Here is a 22,814-nt window from a genome sequence, read left to right as displayed (position 1 = left end):
GAGCAATTTAGCTAATATAGTGCTATAATCTTCTTTGTCTAATAGTTGTAAGTGGAAAAAATCGCAATAAAAATTTGCATTACAAAAATTCGCAAACAACATTACTCCTAAAGTCAAATATACTGCAGCCTTCTTATTGGCCCACAAGCTAGAAGCAGGGAGGGATCATGTGTACTGATTAAAAAAAAAAAGAATATTCGAAATTCCGAATATATATAACTATATTCGAAATATTCGCAAATTTTCAAAGTACCTATATTCATGATAAAAATTCGAAATTTGAATATTCGTGATCAACACTATTCAGCAACTCATACACCGCAAAGCACATCCTCCTTGATCTGAAGCGGCAGAACGGCATCCCCCAACATAGGCTGATATGTGACGTTTCCACCTGTTGGAATTCCACCCTCCATATGTTGGACCGACTATACGAACAGAGAAAGGCCATAAACAATTTCTTGATTATCCAAGTGGACAGGAGCAGGGGCGTACATAGAAATTATTGGCCCCCATAGCAAGAATTTATATTGGGCCCCCATGCCCGTTCCTAGTCCCTCCACTATACGCCCTGGCTCCTCTCACTACCCTCCCTCCCTAACTTCTCGACCTGCCCCATCTCATGCAGCAGTATTTTGTTCTACAAAATGGCAGTACTCATGCCGGAACCCAACAGACCCATTATAGTGAATGGGAGCTGGTAGGTTCTGGCAGTGTTCAGCATATTTTGACAAGAATCTGGGGCATTACATGATATAATACCACCCAACTTTCCTGCTGTCCAGCATTGCACATGCGCAGAGACATGAGAAAAGTGTGAGGAAGTGAGTGCCCCCCTTCCCCATCCTCTGTGTCATGCAGGACAGCTGGGAGACACTGACATTTCTTGCTATCCTGCATGACACATGTGCAGAGACAGGAGTCTCTGAGAAAGCTGAGTGAACCCCTCCCCTCTGCCTTTCTATGTTCTTATTATCTGCATTTATGACTTGCAGGATAGCAGGAAATCTGAGTGACATTACATGATGTAATAGCACCCAGCTTTTCTGCTGTCCTGCATGGTACATGTGGAGAGACATGAGAATAGTCTGAGAAAGCTGAGTAAGACAACTCCCACATATCCTCATATCGTCTCATGCCTCTGCACTTGTGCCATGCAGGACATCAGGAAAGCTAAGTCACATTACATAATGTAGTGACAACCAGCTTTCCTCCTGTTCTGAATGGCATATGTGCAGAGGAATAGCCTGGGAAAGCTGAGTGACCACCCTTCCTCCACACACATACACCTCTGCACTGTCCCGACTCCTCACCTACAAGTCATCACTTACTTCATTACTGGTGGGGTTGTGGCAATCCAGAGGAATCAGGTGGGAGGCGGAGCTAGGAGATGGGAGGCGGAGCTGGGAGGCGGGGCTAGCAGACAGGAGACAGTTAGGAAGCTAGACGGGGGCGGGGACTCTCCTCCACTGCGGGCCCCTCTTCCTCAGGGGCCCAGTAGCTGCTGCGTGGTCTGCCTATATGGTAGGTACGCCACTGGACAGGAGTACTCCCCTGTTTAACTTCGATGTCAGCCATTGTCAGCTCATGCAAGACACCTGCCGTTTGCTCAGACCCTTTGAGGAGGCCACGTTATTTGTCAGTCGCCAGGACTACAGGATGAACAACGTCATTCCACTGCTTCATGTCCTGGAATAGATGCTGGAAAATCTGGCTGGTCAGGGGACTGGAGACGTGGCGCCTAGATCTCACGGCCACATGGGCCCTGTGGGATATAATAAAGATAATCTAGAGGTGACTGAGCATGCATGACCGCCTATTTATTGAAATAAAGGGTAGTTACAGAGCCTCATAAACGCTAAAATTGAAACAATTATATAAGTGTGTATGCACACAGTTTCATTTAAGCCCTAATTGATTTCCATTTGCTACAGGACACATGCTATATATGCAATCTCAAACTATGTCTCCAATAGTCATGTACAAATGATTAATGTCTTCTAGAAAATCACATTTGAGATAAGCATGATAGATTTTTCCTTTTAAGGTGAAAATTAATTTGTACACACATTCAGTCATTTATATAGCCATCAATTAATATGAATTTAAAGTAAACCCCTCATTGTCTGGATGGAGAATGGAGGAAAGGCAACCAGTCAACCATTGGTTTTAATGACATCTGTCAACAGGAATACAATATATGGTGTTACTTTAACATTTTATTATAAACCCACATAAAATTTCATTGGCATCTTTAAAATATCATATAAAAATCTGACTCACTTTAACTGTAGCAAAATAGAGATTGATAATTACCTGACTATTTTCTTTAAGGTTGCTTTAAGTAGCCCAAGGCAATAATCCAATTACTGGACTTCCATATTCTGTAAGAAAACAAAGGTCAGATGAACATATAAAGCAATGTACAGTATTGATTACACAGGTACAAATGCTGCAGAGTTATAACATTTTGCAATGCAATCTTTAGATTAAGATCTGTTTCACATTTGCAGTAAACAGATCCTGGTCGGAACAGCCTGCTGCATCCGTGAATACTGGGCACTACCATGCGCTGCTGAGATACCGTCAGGCCCCATTCACTATATTGGGGACCGGTGGAGATCCAGCCACCTGGCAAATATGCAGAGGAGCGGCCAGACAAATACTGTTGCACGCAGCAGTTTGGATTGTGGACAAATCTCCGCTGGTCCCCATTATAGCGAATGGGGCCAGACGGTATCTCGGAAGAGCCTGCCAGATTTGCTTACCGCAAATGTAAAACAGACCTTGGGCTTCAGAGTACACCAACTGAAGGCAATAGATTAGAGATGAGTGAATGTTTTTGAAATTTGTTTCAGGTTCAATTTGTCGAAAAATCCAATTCAGATACGAATCAATTGTACACAAATCAAAAGTACAGAGAGAGAGACCTTAATGTAATACATTGCTGGAAAAGATACATGCAAGTCAGTTCTCCTTCCAAAAGGACAAGAATACTGAATGTCCTCATATTACGCTTTTCCTTCCAAAATGACAAGAATACTGAATGTTCCCATATTGCTCTTCTCTGAATTAGACATGCAAGTCTTTTGCCTTTCTCATTCTCTCAGGGGTAGTCTCTCAGTTAAGTTGTCCTCTGGCAGTTTTCAGTCTCAGGGATGAAGGTTCCCTGGACCAAACTTCTCTTTGGGCCTATTTTTCTGGAACTCAATCCAAAATCCAATCACCCAAACTTGGGCTTCATTTAGAAGATGCATTTTTGGGAACTTTGTAATGAATTTTTTTTTTTTTAGAAAGTCTTTAAACCCTTCCATTTTTTTCACATTTTATGTTGCTGCATTGTGGTAAAATATATATATATATATATATATATATATATATATATATATATATATGTATAAAAATCAACCTTCTCCCCATCATTCTGCAATTAATAACCCATAATGAAGTGAAAACGGAATATTTAAAATCTGTACTAATTTATTGAAAAGAAAAAACAAATATATTTAATTGAAATAAGTATTCAGAGTGTCACAAGTTGGAGGTCCCAGGAGAGACCACCGCGTCGTCAAGCAATAAGTGACTAAGCAACTCCTGGTATTCACTAGGGCCCCAGAAGGTAGGGTTAGGCTTTGCCGCAGGAGGTTGCCAGGGTCCACTTTGGAGCGTGAACTAGACAGTGACAACAGGAACGAATGGACAACAGGTACCAGAAGGTACCGACGGCACATAGGAAAACATAACAGACAGGCAAATACAAAACAGGGCAACTAATAACACAAGCAGAGGTACATAGCAAGGAAACAGGAGTGACAATGCGCAGAGAAGGACTTACTCCACCAGCGGTATACTTCGTGGCCTGGCGCATAGCACTCTGCAGCTAGGCGCGCTGCATCAAGGGCTTGCTGAACCGAGACATATGAATACACACAAAGTAACTAAAACATAACTGGCAGAACAGATAACAGAAAGACAGGAAAGAGGACGGGAAAGAGGACGTCAATGAACAAGTAGGGAAACCCACAGAGCACAGACAGACAGACATGGATCCCATGGGTCAGCAGCATGGGAGAGAGAGTACAAACAGGAGCAGGACAAGACAACACACAACAGGAGAGCTGACACAGAACTGAGGAAACCTCAGCCTTATATACAGGTTCCATTGGTGCAGCAAAGAGGCCGCACCCATGGAGCAGACAGAAAGGATTAACTCCTAATAGGAAAACAGGGGAGTTAACCCATACAGAACCACAAATAACACACAGAAACGAAACATCAGCGAGGAGCGCCGAACGAGCAAGGATGGAAGGTCACAGCCAGAGATAGTGGCTGTGACACAGAGGCTTCTTTCTGGTCACGGTGCCATAAAGCCCAGATTGTTGGAGTGCTGCAGTTATGGTTAACGTTCTAGAAGTTTCTTCCATCTGGAGACAGGATCTTTGGAGCTCAGCCAGAGTGACCAGCTCTAAGAAGATCCTGGTTGTTCCAAACGTCTTCCATGTAATAAGTATGGAGGCCGCTGTGCTCTTGGGAACTTTCAGTACAGCAGAAATGTTTTGTACCTTCTCCACATCTGTGCCTCCACACAATCCTGTCTCTGAGCTCTACAGGCAGTTCTTTCCTCCTCATGGCTTGGTTTTTGCTCTGATATACATTGTCAGCTGGGGATCTCATATAGACAGGGCTGCGTCTTTCCAAATCAGGTCCAATCAACTAAATTTGAATCTATCTATCTATCACATATTTATCTCACTTATATCTATCTTTCTATCTATTATCTATCATCTATCTATCTCATTATCTATCATCTATCTATTATATATCTAATTATCTATCTATCCATTTTCTTAAATAAAAAAGAAGAAAGAGACAGGAGGCAGCGCCTCGTGTGTAGAACCGTTTGATAGTTTAAAAACTACAGTACACTGATTGTGCTTACCGTTTTGGGTTGTGATGAGTCACAACTCCTTTGAATCACTTTAGCTGGTATAAGCCCGTCCAGCTTGCGGGGGTGTCTGCTGCTGTCCAGGTCCTTACCCGTTGCCGTGGGATACCGTTTCAGGGATATTGTGGATAGTAGATAGATTTGAAAAAACGAGAGATCTACTGAGTCCTGACTTCTTCTGCAGCAGCGCCGCTTCCAAAAAAGGTTCATTTTTTCAAATCTATCTTCTATCCATTTTCTACCATATTATCCTATTCTGTCAACCATCATATGAGCGTTACATTTCTGCTGTATTATACTAAAGAAAGGCTTTATCTTTTGATGAGTTGTAATAAGTAAATTAATGTTAATTTCTTCAGTGCTTTATAAGTTAATTGGTGCTTCAAGCAATGCCTCATGTATTGTAAGATCTGTCAGCATATACCTTTGAAAACCGCTAGCACAGATCTGCTTTCTTATTCTCCATTTTAAACATATGAATTTTACCTAGTAATTGCCCTTTATGATTTTTAAATCTCCTAGGGCCCAGGGATAGTAAGAATGACAATGATTGGATATGCACTTCTTAAATCATTTGTATTTTCATTTGTATTGTGTACACTAGTGGAAAAGGAAATATAATATCATAATATTTGCTGTAGGGCCATTCACCAACTGAAGATGGTACCTTAAAGGCTATGTAAACCTTTGGGGGCATTTTTAATTATTATTATTGCATTGTACTCATTTTGACCTAAAAATCTTTTTTCAGTTGGTCTTTATTAAAAATATGGAGCGCTTTATTCTGTAGATAGCTTCTCTAATAGCAGCCTCTGGATTTTCTCTCTTTTCCATCAGTTGATGAGCAGACGGGCTCCTTATCTCTGCTCTCTGACATTATAAACACTCATTATAGCTCAGTTCTTATCTTACTGATAAGAATGTGGCTTAAATAAGTGTTTATTTCCTGTTAGTAGTTTAGAGATAAAGTTTATTAGATGACCGCCACAAAGTGAAAGTACCAGTCACACAGTTAGAAAAACAGTTAACCCTGTGTAACAGAACTGCTCAATTTATTTTATTTTTACAAAAAAATGGGTGGTTGGTTTTCTGTATATGATTTTTTGAAGTTATTCCATGTACTTTACTTCTTGCCCTGTCTCTTAAAGGGGTATTCCCATCTGAGACAATGGGGGCATATCGCTAGGATATGCTCCCATTGTCTGATAGGTGCAGGTCCCGCCTCTGGGACCCGCACCTACACCAAGAATGGAGCGGGGAAGGTGGTGGCCGGAGGGCCCAGGTTTCCCCGGGTCCGGCCACAACCAAGAGCTCTCCGCTTAGTACTGAATGGGGGCACACCACGCTTGCATGGCCACTGCTCCCATTCATTACTATGGGGCCAACGGAAATAGCTGAGTGCTGTTTTCGGTGGCCCCCCTAGAAATGAATGAAGGGTGGCTGCACATGTGCAGAGCGATCTCCACAACTTTCAGAGCTCCATTCTCGGTGTAGGTGCTGGGGCGCAACCTATCAGACAATGGGGACATATCCTAACGATATGCATCCATTGTCTGAGATGGGAAAACCGCTTTAACTTCATTGTTTGGATTTTTAGCATGGCAGCCTCATTCGACTGTTTTTCTCAGCCCATTCTCTGTGACCAGAGAAAGTCTCCTCTAGCGACTGAATTAGCGCATCTCACATTGCACCAGAAAACCTTTTCCACAGTAATTAATTCAATGGGAACCAATTGCAGATGTACACCATTTATTAGGCATACTGTAATATACTTTGTTATGATCCCGTGCAGTTTCACCGCAGTTGCGATTGTTGCAGTCAGGTGGCACATGCAAGCGCATTACACAGTTACTCAATCAAGCATTGCTGTTCATCCAATCAGAGCACATGACTGCCCAGCCATTCAGAGCACTTTGCTGTTCAGCCAATCAGAGTGGCCAGCGCTCTGTATGAATTTTTTGTGGGCTACACTTTGCGCCAGTTATTAGGTGTTTGTTTTTTCCATGTTGGTTTAACCTCATATTTGATTCCGATGGCGCAATGAACCCAGTATTCTAATATCTGCATTGATCTTTGTAATCCGAACCTTGTATTTGTATTTTTGGATACTATCTCTGAAATCTGTAGCACAATGTTAGAGCTTGTTCCCTGGATCCCCATTTACTTTGTTGAAACTTACAGTTGTACACGGAGCATCTGTGCTGCTCCACCTTTCATTTAATGATTGCTCTACCGCCAGTTGCCAACTCTTCTGGGGGGTGAAACTTGAGGCTCTCCAGTTATGAAGTCCACATCTCCATGCAGAAGTTAAAGGGTTGAAACTTGGAGATCCCTAAGACTCTGTACCCCAGTCTAGCCAGCACCAAGCCAACTGCGGCTTCCAATCTTCTGAAGTGAGTAACTGTGACACATACAGTAACATATGTCCAGGGAAATAAGTGTTTAAACTGGTCCCTATTAACACAGTGAAAACTTAGCCTACATAAAGATCAATGTCAAATATACATTTTTCAAATTATACATTTTTTTAAATCTCTGTCTTGGTCAAGAAATAAGACAAAAGGTCAAGGTGCACTCAACCGTACTGGAGAAGTTTTTAACTTCTCACTACTTAATAAATCTCTCATCAAGTCATGACTGAGCTCATTAAAGCATCATCCTCTCCGTAATTACAGAGTGCCGCTGATTTATGCATATTATTTTGCTTGCAAACTTATCATAACCATTCACTGGGCAATTTAATATTAATAATTGTGTTTGTGTTACGTGAGGTGTTACCCCTCCAAAATCCTTCAAAAGTCTAGACACCTATTAAAATTTCCTGATACGGGTTATTTACATTTATTAAAGCTCCCTTTAAGATGTAAGAAAAAAAAAACGATTCCTTCATTCTGCAAAGTGCTGACTTAACAAGAAGGGGAAAAGTTTGCCTGATTCAGTCTCGTATAACACCTGTCTCGTCAGCAGGACCACTCTAAAGGGAAGGGCCTCCAGGCGCCTACGTCCCTGGATTCTCTATGCCTCATTCTTCATCCACGCTGCTAGTAATGTACCATCACTGGCACAGTTACACCTGAACACTCTGGTGATGCCAAACACCTGGCTTGATTTTCCACTGTCCAAATGAAAAATAAGCATAATCTGCTTTGTGAGGAAACAGCAAATGAGGGAGTTTATGACAAATTATGTTGGTTTATGCAGAAAAGTGATAATAACACACCAACTGCTTTTCTTTTCTTCACTTAATGAATCATGTTTCATGAGACGCGATGCCCTTTAATTAGACACTACTAGAAACATAAAATATTAATTTACTTAAAATTCTTTCTCCAAACAGTAAACATATTTGGATGTTTATTCCCACTAAATAACTTTGTTGTTTTTTTTTTTTTTACCATTGTCTTTCGATGATCATTTCATTTTCAGTGATAGGGTGCTTTATAATGATTAACGGTGCGTGGCAAAACTAGGGTGACAGTAGAAAATTATTCACACTGATGCAAAATTACTTGATGGAACTGATGGGAAAATTAACTCTGTAAAGCTCAGGTTATGTGATCAAGTCTGAGGCAAGAAAAGACTGTTAAACCACAGGAAATAAATTAAAACATTTCTATAGTCATCGGCAAGTGACTCAAAAAATTACGTGACAATTGAAGGGAACAAAAAGCAAATGCTAAAGGGACAGGTATTATTGATTTGCATGCTAATTCTCCAACTGTTACTAATTTTCTTGATTCCTAATTTTGAAGTTGTGTTCCCAACATCCATCATAGCTGTACACTAGAGGGTATGAGCATCTTTTCCAATAAATTACAGGAACTATGACTAATTATGGTGATATTAGCTATGCAAAATACTGTGTAGCATTAAGTGAACATATTTACCATTTAAAATTACACAGTCAAGTCTATGCAAAAAAAAAAGTCTCTTTATTTTTGTAATTGAATTTATGGATTTATAGAACAATGTATGTCATTTATTGTTTTATGATCCTAATGTTTGCTCTTGAATTAATTTTTATGGCTATACAGTTAATAATAACGCCCTTTATTAATTACAGTATTCTTAGAAGCTTTTATTTCCTGCCATCAGCAGCTTGATATATCATGATTATATTAAGGTATTACTTAGAAGCAAGAATTGTATCAGTCAATTATAATAAAATATATCATAACGCCACATACAATTATAATAATATTTATTTACATGGCTCCAACATATTCCTCAGCAACGCACAAATAGTATGACAAGCAATTAAAGCAAATGAATGATGAGACTAGGTCCCTGCCCATATGAGCTCACAATATACATGTAATGAATGGAGTGATCCAATAGGTGCAAAAAGCTCATTTTGTCCATGGGGTCAGCCCTTTGCATTGGTATGTGACATAGGCCTCAATGAAGAAATAAGTTTTCCAAGCATGCTTAAAATTAGGGATTTTAGGAGTTAGTCTAACGGTCTAGGGCAGTGATGGCGAACCTTTTTGAGACTGAGTGCCCAAACTGTAACCCAAAACCCACTTATTTACTGCAAAGTGGCAAAACGACAATTTAACCTGAATACCAATATAGTATATCTTCCATGTACTTTATCAGTTAGCTATAACAGCCTGCTTACATTCAGTGCACTGCCCATGTCCACCTCTGGCACCCATACAATAGGTTCGCCACCACTGGTCTAGGGCAATGAGTTCCAACACAGAAGCTGTCCTTCAGATTGAAGATAAATGATGAAGTAAGGAAGGGTTATGGTTATATGTCATTATCTTAATTAAGAGCATCCATGGGTTGGTATAGAGTTGAACTATAGAATAAAGCAGCACAGTGGCTTGATTAAAACTTATTTTGATACTAAATATAATAATTTGCAGAATTAAATGAGATATTTTGTAAAATGTTCAGAAGAGGCATAACTAAAGAGGGGCAGAAGTAGCACGGGCACATATGCCAAGGGTGTTTGAGGGGGCTCAAAGTCAAATCTTCCTCATAAAAAGACACCAGTATAATAAATACCACATGGAAGAGGGGGGGGGGGCAAATGACAGATTTTGCATAAACTTACACTTCTGTAATCTATAACAAAAGAAAAAAAAATCATATCATAAAGAGGTATTCCTACATTTTGAAAACTTTCCTTGGGGGATATCTGAGAATTCATAGAGCTCATATATGTTCTATTGTCATAGACATCTCATTGAGTCAAAATGGTGACAACAAGTTTGATATGTACGCCAAGTTTGTTGGCAAGTTATGCAAAGATGCTGTCAATAATAATATGTTTGGTAACAAGTTAAATTTAAATGCGACAACATTAAAGAAAACATTAACATAGTAGCACTGATGATATGCATATGAACAAAGTAACAAAATCACAATATTCATTTACACATTTATTTATGTATACAGTATATATATATATATTTTTTCTCATTAACTATGGTACCAACAAGTTCCACCGAGCAGAGCATTGGAAATTGTCCCCGGTGGTCTCATTATATTGAGATAATACCCACATAGATGTTAAAACAAGATTATGCAAATGCATATTCTGTATCTTAAACAAATTTACTAATCTCCATGATCTCTAGGATGACACCTCCATGATCTCTAGGATGAAGGAGAATCCTTTAGATTGTTTCTGGACAGCGCTACTAAAGACATGATTACTTCTTAGAGAAAAAGTAAAAGAGCTCATGGGCTAGTGTTCTAGGTCAGACCGCAGGTTAAATAGTGATGGCACATTTTAGTGATGGTCTGTTAGCTGTAATTGCAACATGCCCAGAGGAGAGCAGGAGGACATGAGTGGCAGTGGTGATGAAGTTAGCAGTAGTCACAGTGAATATGTCCTTCTCGCTGTCCTTACAGTGAAGAGGAGGCCACAGGAAGATAGGTGCACTTCTACACTGGGACAATCTAGGTTTTGGCCTCCTGCCTGGTGGAAGATGGTGGTCCCTTGGTGTCAGAGTGAATTTTAAGGCCAGGAGACCAGATGAGGAATAGAGGTTGGGGCAGGTAAGCATTAACCAGAAGTCTTTACTAAAAAAGCAAATTCTAAACAATAATCCACATAAAAATTGAGGTACAGTTCTTGAATGCTTATACTTTGATGAGGCTGAATTAATAGGTTAACTCCAAGTGCTCCCTGCAGAGATGTGCTCTCAAATAAACAATTCCATACTCCCAAGTTCAACGTCAACCGAGGAATGCATCAGAAGTCAAATAATCCATATGCATTTCCTTCAGTGGTGCAGACTCTTCCTCAAGCAGCAGAAATATGAACAGAGGCCAGAAGCATTTACAGTATACTTAGCCAAGTACTGTGCAGTCTATAGCCTTGTGCATTACCTTACTTTAAACCACCTAACGGTGACTTACATTTGCAACTGAACTGTATTTTAGGCTAAGTCCCTTGCCCCATAAATCGCTCCCTCCTAGCCAGCTAGGTGCAGTTGATTTTTGTAAAGTTGCATTAAAAATGGCTCAAATTGCACCAAACTGCCAACACAATTGTGTCACATTTACAACTAGGCGCAACCACATTAGTAATTATGGGCTAATATATCAATTTTTCCCACAGTGTTCCTTTATAAAAAAAAATAAAAAATAATGTAGAAACTATAGGTGGAAAATATTAGTTTTTTAGCTGTAGTTTGCAAACCTAATGTATCATGTTTTAGCTTTTTATGCTATCATAATCTATTAAAACAATATGGGGGAAATGTAAATAAATTACACTGACAAGTAGCATTTTTCACACAAGGATCCAAAATCACATCCAGTCAATGGAATATAAAAAAAACAAGAGAATTACATTTTTTTTTCAATAGCTATTTCTTTCTATTTGGTAGCTGTCTGATTAATGACCTCTAAGTATTTGCTTGACTCTCTATGCATTCATATTTTTATTTTTCTAATATTTTTGCTATTTTTTTTTTTCTGCACTACTTGATAAGGTTTAATGGAATATTCATCACACTACAGGAAAAGCCACTTTCTTTCCCCTTCACGTCGTAAAAAATATACTGTATTTCAAATTAAACAATTCTCTCGGCTATTAAGGCAGGCAATTTTCACCCGACATATAGAAAGATGACAAAATGCCCCATATCACTTGGAACACTGAAGCAATATAAATATTAAGCATTTATATGTGAAATCATGGTATGTGATTAAGGCTCTATAATGAGCTAAAACAAAACCACTGTGTTAGAAGGCAACAGTCCATGAAACGGTTAGAAAGGAAATAGGGATCCGTAGTGCATAAATAATACCTTAAGTATTACCGAAAACACAAAGCAAACAGAAAAAGGGTATTTTATAAGCTAAAAACTGAGCAGACTACTTAAGGAGCCGCTATTTGCATACTGCAGGGCTCCATCTGCTGTGGAAAGTATTAGCTGCAAGAATGATTTAATATTTAATAGAAACTGTGGCCGTTGTTAATTATAATTTGCACATTTACAAATCAGCACTGATAGCAATACAAATTATGAAATATAAGGGTGTTATACTGGATACCCAGCAAAATAAGATGACAGACAAAGTTAATGGACTATTTCTAACAACAGCTCTGTCAGAACACATCAAAGAACTAATTCAGCTACAAAGAGCTGCAATGGAAAATCTATTTAAAATATTAAAATAGTGTTTGGTAAAAGCTTTTTCATAGTGCATTTTACTTAAACAGTTGCTTATTTCCATGGCTCATTAGCTAAACAGCCAGATGCATTCAGCAAAGGCGCATTTGAATGCTAGAAACTTAATAGGAGATAGATTTCGCCTCGTGTTTAATAGAATCTAGAAATAAATACAGATTTGCGCACACAAGGGGATGATATGGAAAGGCGTTATTTGGTGGAAGGATCCGCGTTCGTTGATCAGTAAATGAACCATGTGACCTGCAGGCCTTGTTGGGCAATGTACGTATTGTGTGGTACAATGATGTTGTTGGATTTAGTGAGAATACAAAATGTAGCTTTGACATTTTTCATTAATGGGATTAAAAACTATGGGACACATTTATTAAGACCAGTGTTTTAGACGCCGGTCTTAATAAAGGCCCATAGCTGGCGGTGGATCCGCCGAAGTTCTGAAGAGGCGCAGGCCTCTCCATAACTTTGGCGCATCCAGTGCCAGTTATAAATGTAAGACAGCTTCCGATCTGTCTTACATTTAGACCTTTTTTCCTGCCCATGCCACGCCAATAATTTTAGACCTGATGTGAGCAGGTTGAAGTCGCAGATAACATTGCAACTAACCGCTGCGCCACCATCTGCGCCTGAAATGCACCTAATATAGGCATAGTTGAGTGTAATAAATGTCCCCCTATATATTTAAAATAGCTTCAAATGTTATAAAGCAAAAAAAGAAAACACTACTCACCTCCTTTTTGACCCTGTGTCCGCTGCGGACAGTGACATTACCTGCACTACATCTCCTGTATAACATTTGCGCATCCTAAAATATCTGTGACATCCAGTGTACTTTTTCTGTAGACGCTGGGGACAGCGACATTATCTGCGCTACATATTCTGTTTAACGTGTACGCATACTAAAAATATCTGTGACATCCAGTGTACTTTTTCCAGAGACGGTGTCCGCTGCGGACAGTTACATTACCTACCCTACATCTTCTGTATAACGTTTGCGCATCCCAAATAGTTGTGACATTCCCTGTCATTTTTTATTAGCCGCTGGTGACAGCAGCGACATTACCTGCGCTACATATCCTGTATAACTAGTGTTGATCAAGCATGCTCGGCCGAACACCAGTTCGTCTGGATGCTCGGCACATGGCGATATTCGGTCGAATACCACATGTGCTCGAGCACATTGCTCCAGTCTCCTCCCTGCACGTATGCAGCCAATAAACATGCAGGTATGTTGGTTACTGGCATTACAGTGATTGGCATTACAGTGATTGGCTGGCCGGAACGCGTCATCGGGTGCTATAAATCACCCGATGAAACGTGTTCGTCTCAGTGTTAGTCAGGCAGAGCTGTGCTGAAGAAGGGAAAAATAGTGTAGGGAGTGAAATTTTTTTTGGGAAGTTTCAAATCTTGTCGGAGACCCGAAAGTGCATTTAAGGACTATTGTGTGCGGCAGCAGCAATATATACACTGCGTGCAGAATTATTAGGCAAATGAGTATTTTGACCACATCATCCTCTTTATGCATGTTGTCTTACTCCAAGCTGTATAGGCTCGAAAGCCTACTACCAATTAAGCATATTAGGTGATGTGCATCTCTGTAATGAGAAGGGGTGTGGTCTAATGACATCAACACCCTATATTAGGTGTGCATAATTATTAGGCAACTTCCTTTCCTTTGGCAAAATGGGTCAAAAGAAGGACTTGACAGGCTCAGAAAAGTCAAAAATAGTGAGATATCTTGCAGAGGGATGCAGCACTCTTAAAATTGCAAAGCTTCTGAAGCGTGATCATCGAACAATCAAGCGTTTCATTCAAAATAGTCAACAGGGTCGCAAGAAGCGTGTGGAAAAACCAAGGCGCAAAATAACTGCCCATGAACTGAGAAAAGTCAAGCGTGCAGCTGCCAAGATGCCACTTGCCACCAGTTTGGCCATATTTCAGAGCTGCAACATCACTGGAGTGCCCAAAAGCACAAGGTGTGCAATACTCAGAGACATGCCAAGGTAAGAAAGGCTGAAAGACGACCACCACTGAACAAGACACACAAGCTGAAACGTCAAGACTGGGCCAAGAAATATCTCAAGACTGATTTTTCTAAGGTTTTATGGACTGATGAAATGAGAGTGAGTCTTGATGGGCCAGATGGATGGGCCCGTGGCTGGATTGGTAAAGGGCAGAGAGCTCCAGACCGACTCAGACGTCAGCAAGGTGGAGGTGGAGTACTGGTTTGGGCTGGTATCGTCAAAGATGAGCTTGTGGGGCCTTTTCGGGTTGAGGATGGAGTCAAGCTCAACTCCCAGTCCTACTGCCAGTTTCTGGAAGATACCTTCTTCAAGCAGTGGTACAGGAAGAAGTCTGCATCCTTCAAGAAAAACATGATTTTCATGCAGGACAATGCTCCATCACACGCGTCCAAGTACTCCACAGCGTGGCTGGCAAGAAAGGGTATAAAAGAAGAAAATCTAATGACATGGCCTCCTTGTTCACCTGATCTGAACCCCATTGAGAACCTGTGGTCCATCATCAAATGTGAGATTTACAAGGAGGGAAAACAGTACACCTCTCTGAACAGTGTCTGGGAGGCTGTGGTTGCTGCTGCACGCAATGTTGATGGTGAACAGATCAAAACACTGACAGAATCCATGGATGGCAGGCTTTTGAGTGTCCTTGCAAAGAAAGGTGGCTATATTGGTCACTGATTTGTTTTTGTTTTGTTTTTGAATGTCAGAAATGTATATTTGTGAATGTTGAGATGTTATATTGGTTTCACTGGTAAAAATAAATAATTTAAATGGGTATATATTTGTTTTTTGTTAATTTGCCTAATAATTATGCACAGTAATAGTCACCTGCACACACAGATATCCCCGTAAAATAGCTAAAACTAAAAACAAACTAAAAACTACTTCCAAAAATATTCAGCTTTGATATTAATGAGTTTTTTGGGTTCATTGAGAACATGGCTGTTGTTCAATAATAAAATTAATCCTCAAAAATACAACTTGCCTAATAATTCTGCACTCCCTGTATGTTTAGCGCAACCTGCGCTAAATTGCTAAAACTTTACATATCCAAAAGTCCTGTTAAGGACTGTTGTGTGTGACAGCAATATCATCCTGCGCTAAATAGCGAGCAATAGTTAGGCCGCTGCAGACAGCAACATTATCTGCGCTACATCTCCTGCATAACATGTGCGGATCCCAAAAATATCTGTGACATCCAGTGTACTTTTTCCGTAGTCGGTGTCCGCTGTGGACAGTGACATTAGCTGCGCTACATCTCCTGTGTAACGTGTGCACATCCCAAAAATTTCTGTGACATCCAGTGTACTTTTTCCGTAGTCGGTGTCCACTGCGGACAGTGACATTACGTGGGGTACATCTCCTGTGTAACGTTTCCACATCCAAAATACCTGTGACATTCCCTGTAATTTTATATTAGCCGCTGCTGACATCAGCAATAGTTAGGCCGCTGCAGACAGTGACATTATATGCGCTACATCTCCTGTGTAACGTGTGCACATCCAAAAAATATCAGTGACATCCAGTGTACTTTTTCCATAGACAGTGTCTACTGCGGACAGTGACATTAGCTACGCTACATCTCCTGTGTAACGTATGCACATCCAAAAAAAATCTGTCACATCCAGTGTACTTCTTCCGTAGACGGTGTCTGCTGCGGACAGTGACATTTCCTGGGGTACATCTCCTGTGTAACATTTCCACATCCAAAATACCTGTGACATTCCCTGTAATTTTATATTAGCCGCTGCTGACATCAGCGACATTATCTGCGGTATTTCTCATGTGTAACGTTTCCACATCCAAAATACCTTTTTTTATTTTTTTGCGCATGTGACATACTTTCAAGCATGCATAACATTTAATATAAAGAAGGCGAGCAGTAAGTGACAGGGAAGTGGCCATCACGGCTGATGGTGCACACAGAGGCCTTGGCCCATGGCGCGTTGAAACTGTGCCTGCTGCCAGAGCACAAGAATAACAATCATCCACGATACCTACCTTAATGTCCCTTTTTGCAGGGCGGCACAGACCAGTGCGACCAGGTGGTCGGTTGGATTACAGCAGATAATGCTTCCAGTCGGTTAAGCACCACCCTGTCTTCCACCATGTCCAGTCAAGTGGAAGAGGAGGTCGTGGACGATGAAGTCACTGACCCAACCTGGGTGAGGACAGCAGTACAGAGGGGGAGGGATCTGCAGCACCGCAACAGGCAGTGGGGTGGCAAAAGGGGGAAGGCGGGCCACACAAAAAAGGCCCGCAACGGTTCCCTGAAGTACACCCTTGCAGAAATCTCTCTTGCCAAGGAGTAGATGTTCTGCAGTCTGGCACTTTTTTTGAGGAAAGTGTGGACGACAAAAGAATTGCAATTTGCAACCTGTGCCATACAAAAATGAGCAGGAGCGTGAACACTAGCAACCTCACCACCACCAGTATGATCCGTCACATGGAATCAAATTACCGTAATAGGTGGGCCGAACGCCTGGGTCCACAATCTGTGTCTGAGGGTCACACCACTGCCTCCTCTTCCCCTGTGTTATGTGCTGGCCAATCCCCTGTCAAAGGCACAGGCCCGGATGCCTCCCGCCCTGCACCTATACCTTTGCAAGCACCATCAGCGACCACATCCACTTCCTTGTCCCAGCATACAAATGTCCTTACCCCAGGCATTTGAACGCAAGCGCAAATACCCAGCCACCCACCCACAGACCATAGCACTAAATGCTCAACTTTCCAAATTTCTGGCCCTGGAAATGTTGCCAATTAGGCTTGTGGACACTGATGCCTTCCGCAGCCTGATGTCGGTGGCCGTCCCTCGTTACGCAGTCCCCAGCCGCCACTATTGTTCACGGTGTGCCGTGCCCGCCTTACATCAGCATGTGTCCCGTTACATCACCCATGCCCTGACCAACGCAGTTACTGGGATGGTCCACTTAACCACTGACACATAGACAAGTGCTTTCGGCCAGGTAAGCTACATTTCCCTGACGGCACACTGAGTGAACGTTGTGGAGGCCAGGAGTGAGTTTAACCCTGTGATGGCACAGGTGCTACCGATGCCAAGGATTGTGGGCCCTATTTCCATCAGGGTTTCCGCCACCACCTACATTAGTGGCTCCAACCCCAACTTCTCCTCCTCCTCCTCCACTTTCACCTCAAAATTATCCTCTTGCAGCACCAGTAAGCCATCAGTCAGTAGCTGGAAGCAGTGTAGCACTGCAGTGGGGAAGCGCCTACAGGCCGTGCTGATCTGCTTAGGTGACAAACAGCACACCGCTGCAGAGCTGTGACAGGGAATAAGAGACCAGACTGAACCTAGAATAAGGCATGGTTGTGTCTGATAATGGCCGTAACATGGTGGCGGCTTTGGAGCTCAGCAAGCTCACACACATCCCATGCATAGCCCACGTCTTCAAATTAGTGGTTAAGCGGTTTCTCAAAACCCACCCCAATTTGCCTGAGCTACTGGTGAAGATTCACCGCGTGTGTGCCCATTTCCGTAAGTCATCGACAGCTTCCGCCGGTCTGTCAACGCTGCAGTAGCGCTTACAATTGCCAGCTCACCGACTGTTGTGTGACGTGAGCACACGCTGGAACTCCACATTCCACATGTTGGCCAGGCTTTGTGAGCAGCAGAGGGCAGTAGTAGAATACCAGCTGCAACATGCTCGTCGCCTTTCCAGTCAGCTTCTGCTCTTCACAAACGAAGAGTGGGCATGGCTGTCTGACCTCTGTGAGGTTTAATAAACTTTGAGGAATCAACACAGACGGTGAGCGGCGATAACGCTATTATCAGCGTCACCATCCCACTTCTGTGTCTACTTAAATGCTCGCTGCTCACAATTAAGGCCGACACTTTGCATGTGGAAGAGGTGGAAATGGGGGAGACATTACACAGGGTGACAGCCAGACCACCCTCAGTTCATCTTCTCAGCGCAAATTGGATGATGAGGAGGAGGAGGAGGAGCAGGAGACGGTTGCCTCCGCTACAGAGGGAAGTACTAATGGAAGTTTAATTCCATCTGTTCAGCGTGGATGGGCAGAAGAGGAGGAAGAGTATGAGATTGAGAGTCATCTTTCTGATGATGACAGCGAAGTCTTGCCTGTTGGGACTCTTGTACACATGGCTGACTTTATGTTAGGCCGCCTTTCCTGTGACTCACGCGCTTTACGCATTTTGGACAACACCGATTACTGGTTGCTCACCCTTCTCGACCCCGCTACAAAGAGAACTTCTTATCATTCATTCCTGTGGTGGAGAGTACGAGCAAAATGGTGCAATACAAGAAGGTCCTGGTGAAAAAATTGCTCCAAAAATTTCCAGCTGACAACGCTGGCAGCAGAGTACGTAGTTCCTTGGGCAACCGAGGAGGGGAGACGAGGGGGACACACAGCAGTTCCAACAGAGGCAGGGCCACACTCTCCAAAGCCTGGGACAGTTTTATGTTGCCCCATCAGCACCCTCACCCTGATGCGCGGCCTAGTGTCACAAGGATGGAAACATTTTGGAAGACGGTGAAGGAGTACGTAGCAGACCGTGTCAGCGTCCTCAATGATCCCTCTGTGCCTTACAACTACTGGGTTTTCAAGCTGGACATGTGGCACAAACTGGCGCTCTACGCCTTGGAGGTGTTGGCCTGCCCTGCCGCCAGCGCTTTGTCGGGTATTTAGTGTTGCTGGGGCCATAATAACTGATAAGCGCATCCGCCTGTCAACTGAAAATGTTGAGAGGTTGACTCTTAGAAAAATGAACAAGGCCTGGATTGCCCCTGACTTCTCTACTCCACCAAAGGAAAGCGGCTGGACATAAAGGCACTTTAAATGTGTTTTTTATAATGTATTGAATACACTGTATTCCCATGCACCGCTTCCACCACAAAAACGGGTATATGGTTCAATCTTCCTTTTCTCGTCCTCCTCCTCCCCCTCTTTCATCATATCAACATGCTTATTAGTCTCCCCTCGCTCCTAATGTTGTAGAGGGTCAGCTCACCTGCAGGCCCTCGCATATAATGTTTTAGAGGGTCAGCTCACCAGCAGGCCCTCAACCATAATGTTTTACAAGGTCAGCTCACCAGCAGGCCCTCACCTACAATCTTTTAGAGGGTCAGCTCACCTGCAGGCCCTTGCATATAATGTTTTAGAGGGTCAGCTCACCAGCAGGCCCTCAACTATAATGTTTTACAGGGTCAGCTCACCAGCAGGCCCTCACCTACAATCTTTTAGAGGGTCAGCTCACCAGCAGGCCCTCACCTACAATATTTTAGAGGGTCAGCTCACATGCAGGCCCTCACATGTAATGTTTTAGAGGGTCAGCTCACCAGCAGGCCCTCACCTACAATCTATTAGAAGGTCAGCTCACCTGCAGGCCCTCGCATAAAATGTTTTTCAGGGTCAGCTCACCAGCAGGCCCTCAACCATAATGTTTTACAGGGTCAGCTCACCAGCAGGCCGTCACCTACAATCTTTTAGAGGGTCAGCTCACCAGCAGGCCCTTGCATACAATGTTTTTGAGGGTCAGCTCACCAGCAGGCCCTCAACCATAATGTTTTACAGGGTCAGCTAACCAGCAGGCCCTCACCTACAATCTATTAGAAGGTCAGCTCACCTGCAGGCCCTCGCATAAAATGTTTTTCAGGGTCAGCTCACCAGCAGGCCCTCAACCATAATGTTTTACAGGGTCAGCTCACCAGCAGGCCCTCACCTACAATCTTTTAGATGGTCAGCTCACCAACAGGCCCTTGCATACAATGTTTTTGAGGGTCAGCTCACCAGCAGGCCCTCAACCATAATGTTTTTCAGGGTCAGCTCACCTGCAGGCCCTCACCTACAATATTTTAGAGGGTCAGCTCACCAGCAGGCCCTCATATATAATGTTTTTGAGGGTCAGCTCACCAGCAGACCTCAACCATAATGTTTTACAGGGTCAGCTCACCAGCAGGCTCTCGCCCATAATTTTTTCAATGGTTATCTAAGCAGCAGGCCCTCGCCCATAATTTTTTCAATGGTTATCTAAGCAGCAGGCACTCGCCCATAATTTTTTCAAAGGTCAGCTCAGCAGCAGGCACTCGCCCATAATTTTTTCGATGCTCAGATCAGCAGCAGGCAGTCGCCCCTAATGTTTTAGAGAGTCAGTTCTGCAGCAGACCCTCACCCCTAATGTTTTAGATGATCAGCTCAGCAGCAGGCCCTTTCCCCTAATGTTTTAGAGGGCCACCAGCAGGCTCTTGCTCCTAATGTTTTTGAGGGTCACCAGAAGGCAATCAATCATAATTTTTCAAGGGTGTATGATGCCCTTCTTGACTTCCATTGTGTTCGTGTGCTCGGTAGAGCACCCGAGCATCCCAAGATGTTCTACTCGAGCACCCGAGCACTTTGGTGCTCGATCAACAATTAACGCTCCAACAGCTCAAGTTTCAGTAAGAACCGCAGTTAGTGTGAATAGTAGTGACGAGCGGCGGGGCAATATTAGAATTTGCGATATTTCGCGAATATTTGGGCGGATATTCGTCATATATTATTATTTTCTTGATTGCAAAAATCGTCAATGTAATATGCGCGTATTGCGCGCGCAATACAGGTGTGGGTCACTGTTGCTACATTTTTCAAGCTGCTAGAAGTTTCCTGAGACTGGAGAAAAGGGTTGGAACAGCAGAACATTACAAGAGCTTTATATGCAGATAGAGTACTCCAATATATTGACGATTGCGCAAATCGGCAATTAATAAAGCATATATTTTTGCGCAATACGTGGAACTTCACATTTTAGCAGGTCTGACTACATATTACTGATTGCTGCACTAAATATTGTTGTGAACTTATGACATCACAGCACTATGGGCCAGACTTATCATTAGCTAAAGTCAAATTTATGGCGTAATAAAGTGGCCAATTTTTGCGCAATAGGTAAAACTGCGCGAATTTTTTGGACTTTTCTGGCTCTGCGCTATGCTCGCCAGTTTACTGAAAGTAGCGTGAAAGTGGGCGTGTTTTCTTATGTAAATCTATCTCTAGACAGATTTGCTATTTTACAATTTTACAATTTTAAAAAGTCGCAAAAAATTTAGCAATTTCAGAACCATGCTTATGTTGGGAGCGTTATATATATGTCCTGCGCTTATAACATTGGCATCAAACAGAAGACTCTTTTTACCTTTTTTTATCTTTTAACCTTTAAAAATGTTGAATGTTAAATGTATAAATGTTCATCAAAATAAATGTATTTGTTTTCATTATTTTACTAGAATTAATAATGTTTTATTAATGTATATTTTGTTAAATATATTGTAAAGTATAACATGTAGTTGTTTGCTTATGTTTTTTGTTTTTTAAAGAAAGTTTTTTTAGTTTCATAAAAATAAAATATATTCCAAAATATTATTTTTGGTTTTGCACTTTTTTCAAAATAATAATAAAAAAAATGTGTTTTCTATAAATGTGGACAGTTTTAAGTGAATGGGTCCTATATCTGCATGTGGCAGTCCTATGAACAGATGACACAATGTTAGAAAGGGACACACATAAAAATAGACAAAAAAAATGCAGTTCACATTAAAATATTACACTATACACACTTATTACACTTTTTTAACTGATTCCTTTTTTTTACCTTTTCAACTAATATTTTTTCTTCTTCTGTAAAATTCTTCTTTTCCTTCTTTTTTCATCAACAAAAAGATCTGTCATCAAATATGGGTTTGCCATGTTCTCTCAGGTACAATTGATAATGAAATAAATATTGCGACTTTTCTGTCAGAAACCTAAAGACGTGCGACTTTTTCGCAAAGATGTGCGTCTTTTTTAAAGCCACCTACTAAAGGTGTGTGGGGCAAGGTAAACAATGGCCCCTTCAACAGCTGATTGTCAGGCAGTGTTCCCTCTAAGCTGCGCGGGTGGGCGGCCGCGCAGCAATTATTGTGGCCCCGCTCACAATTTTATAACGCCCGCTCACTCAGCTGTGCCGGCCCCCAGCTGATTCCCCTGTCTGTTTTGCTGGCTGACGCCGCCCGCCGCACGGTCAGTTCATTTACAATACCTGGCTGTAGGCTGCCGGTGGGCGGTGGCTAGTATTCAAATAGGGGGGCGGAGTTTTGGACCCGCCGGAGGCAGAGAGGGAGTGCGTGCTGTGCGGCGCAGGCTGAGTTCACGTCACGTCACGTCACGCTACGCTACGCTACGCTGCATCTGAGTACC

The sequence above is a fragment of the Bufo bufo genome, chromosome 9 (genome assembly GCF_905171765.1).
Source record: "Bufo bufo chromosome 9, aBufBuf1.1, whole genome shotgun sequence".
In the NCBI taxonomy this organism is placed as follows: Eukaryota; Metazoa; Chordata; class Amphibia; order Anura; family Bufonidae; genus Bufo; species Bufo bufo.
This window is presented reverse-complemented; position numbering follows the sequence as displayed.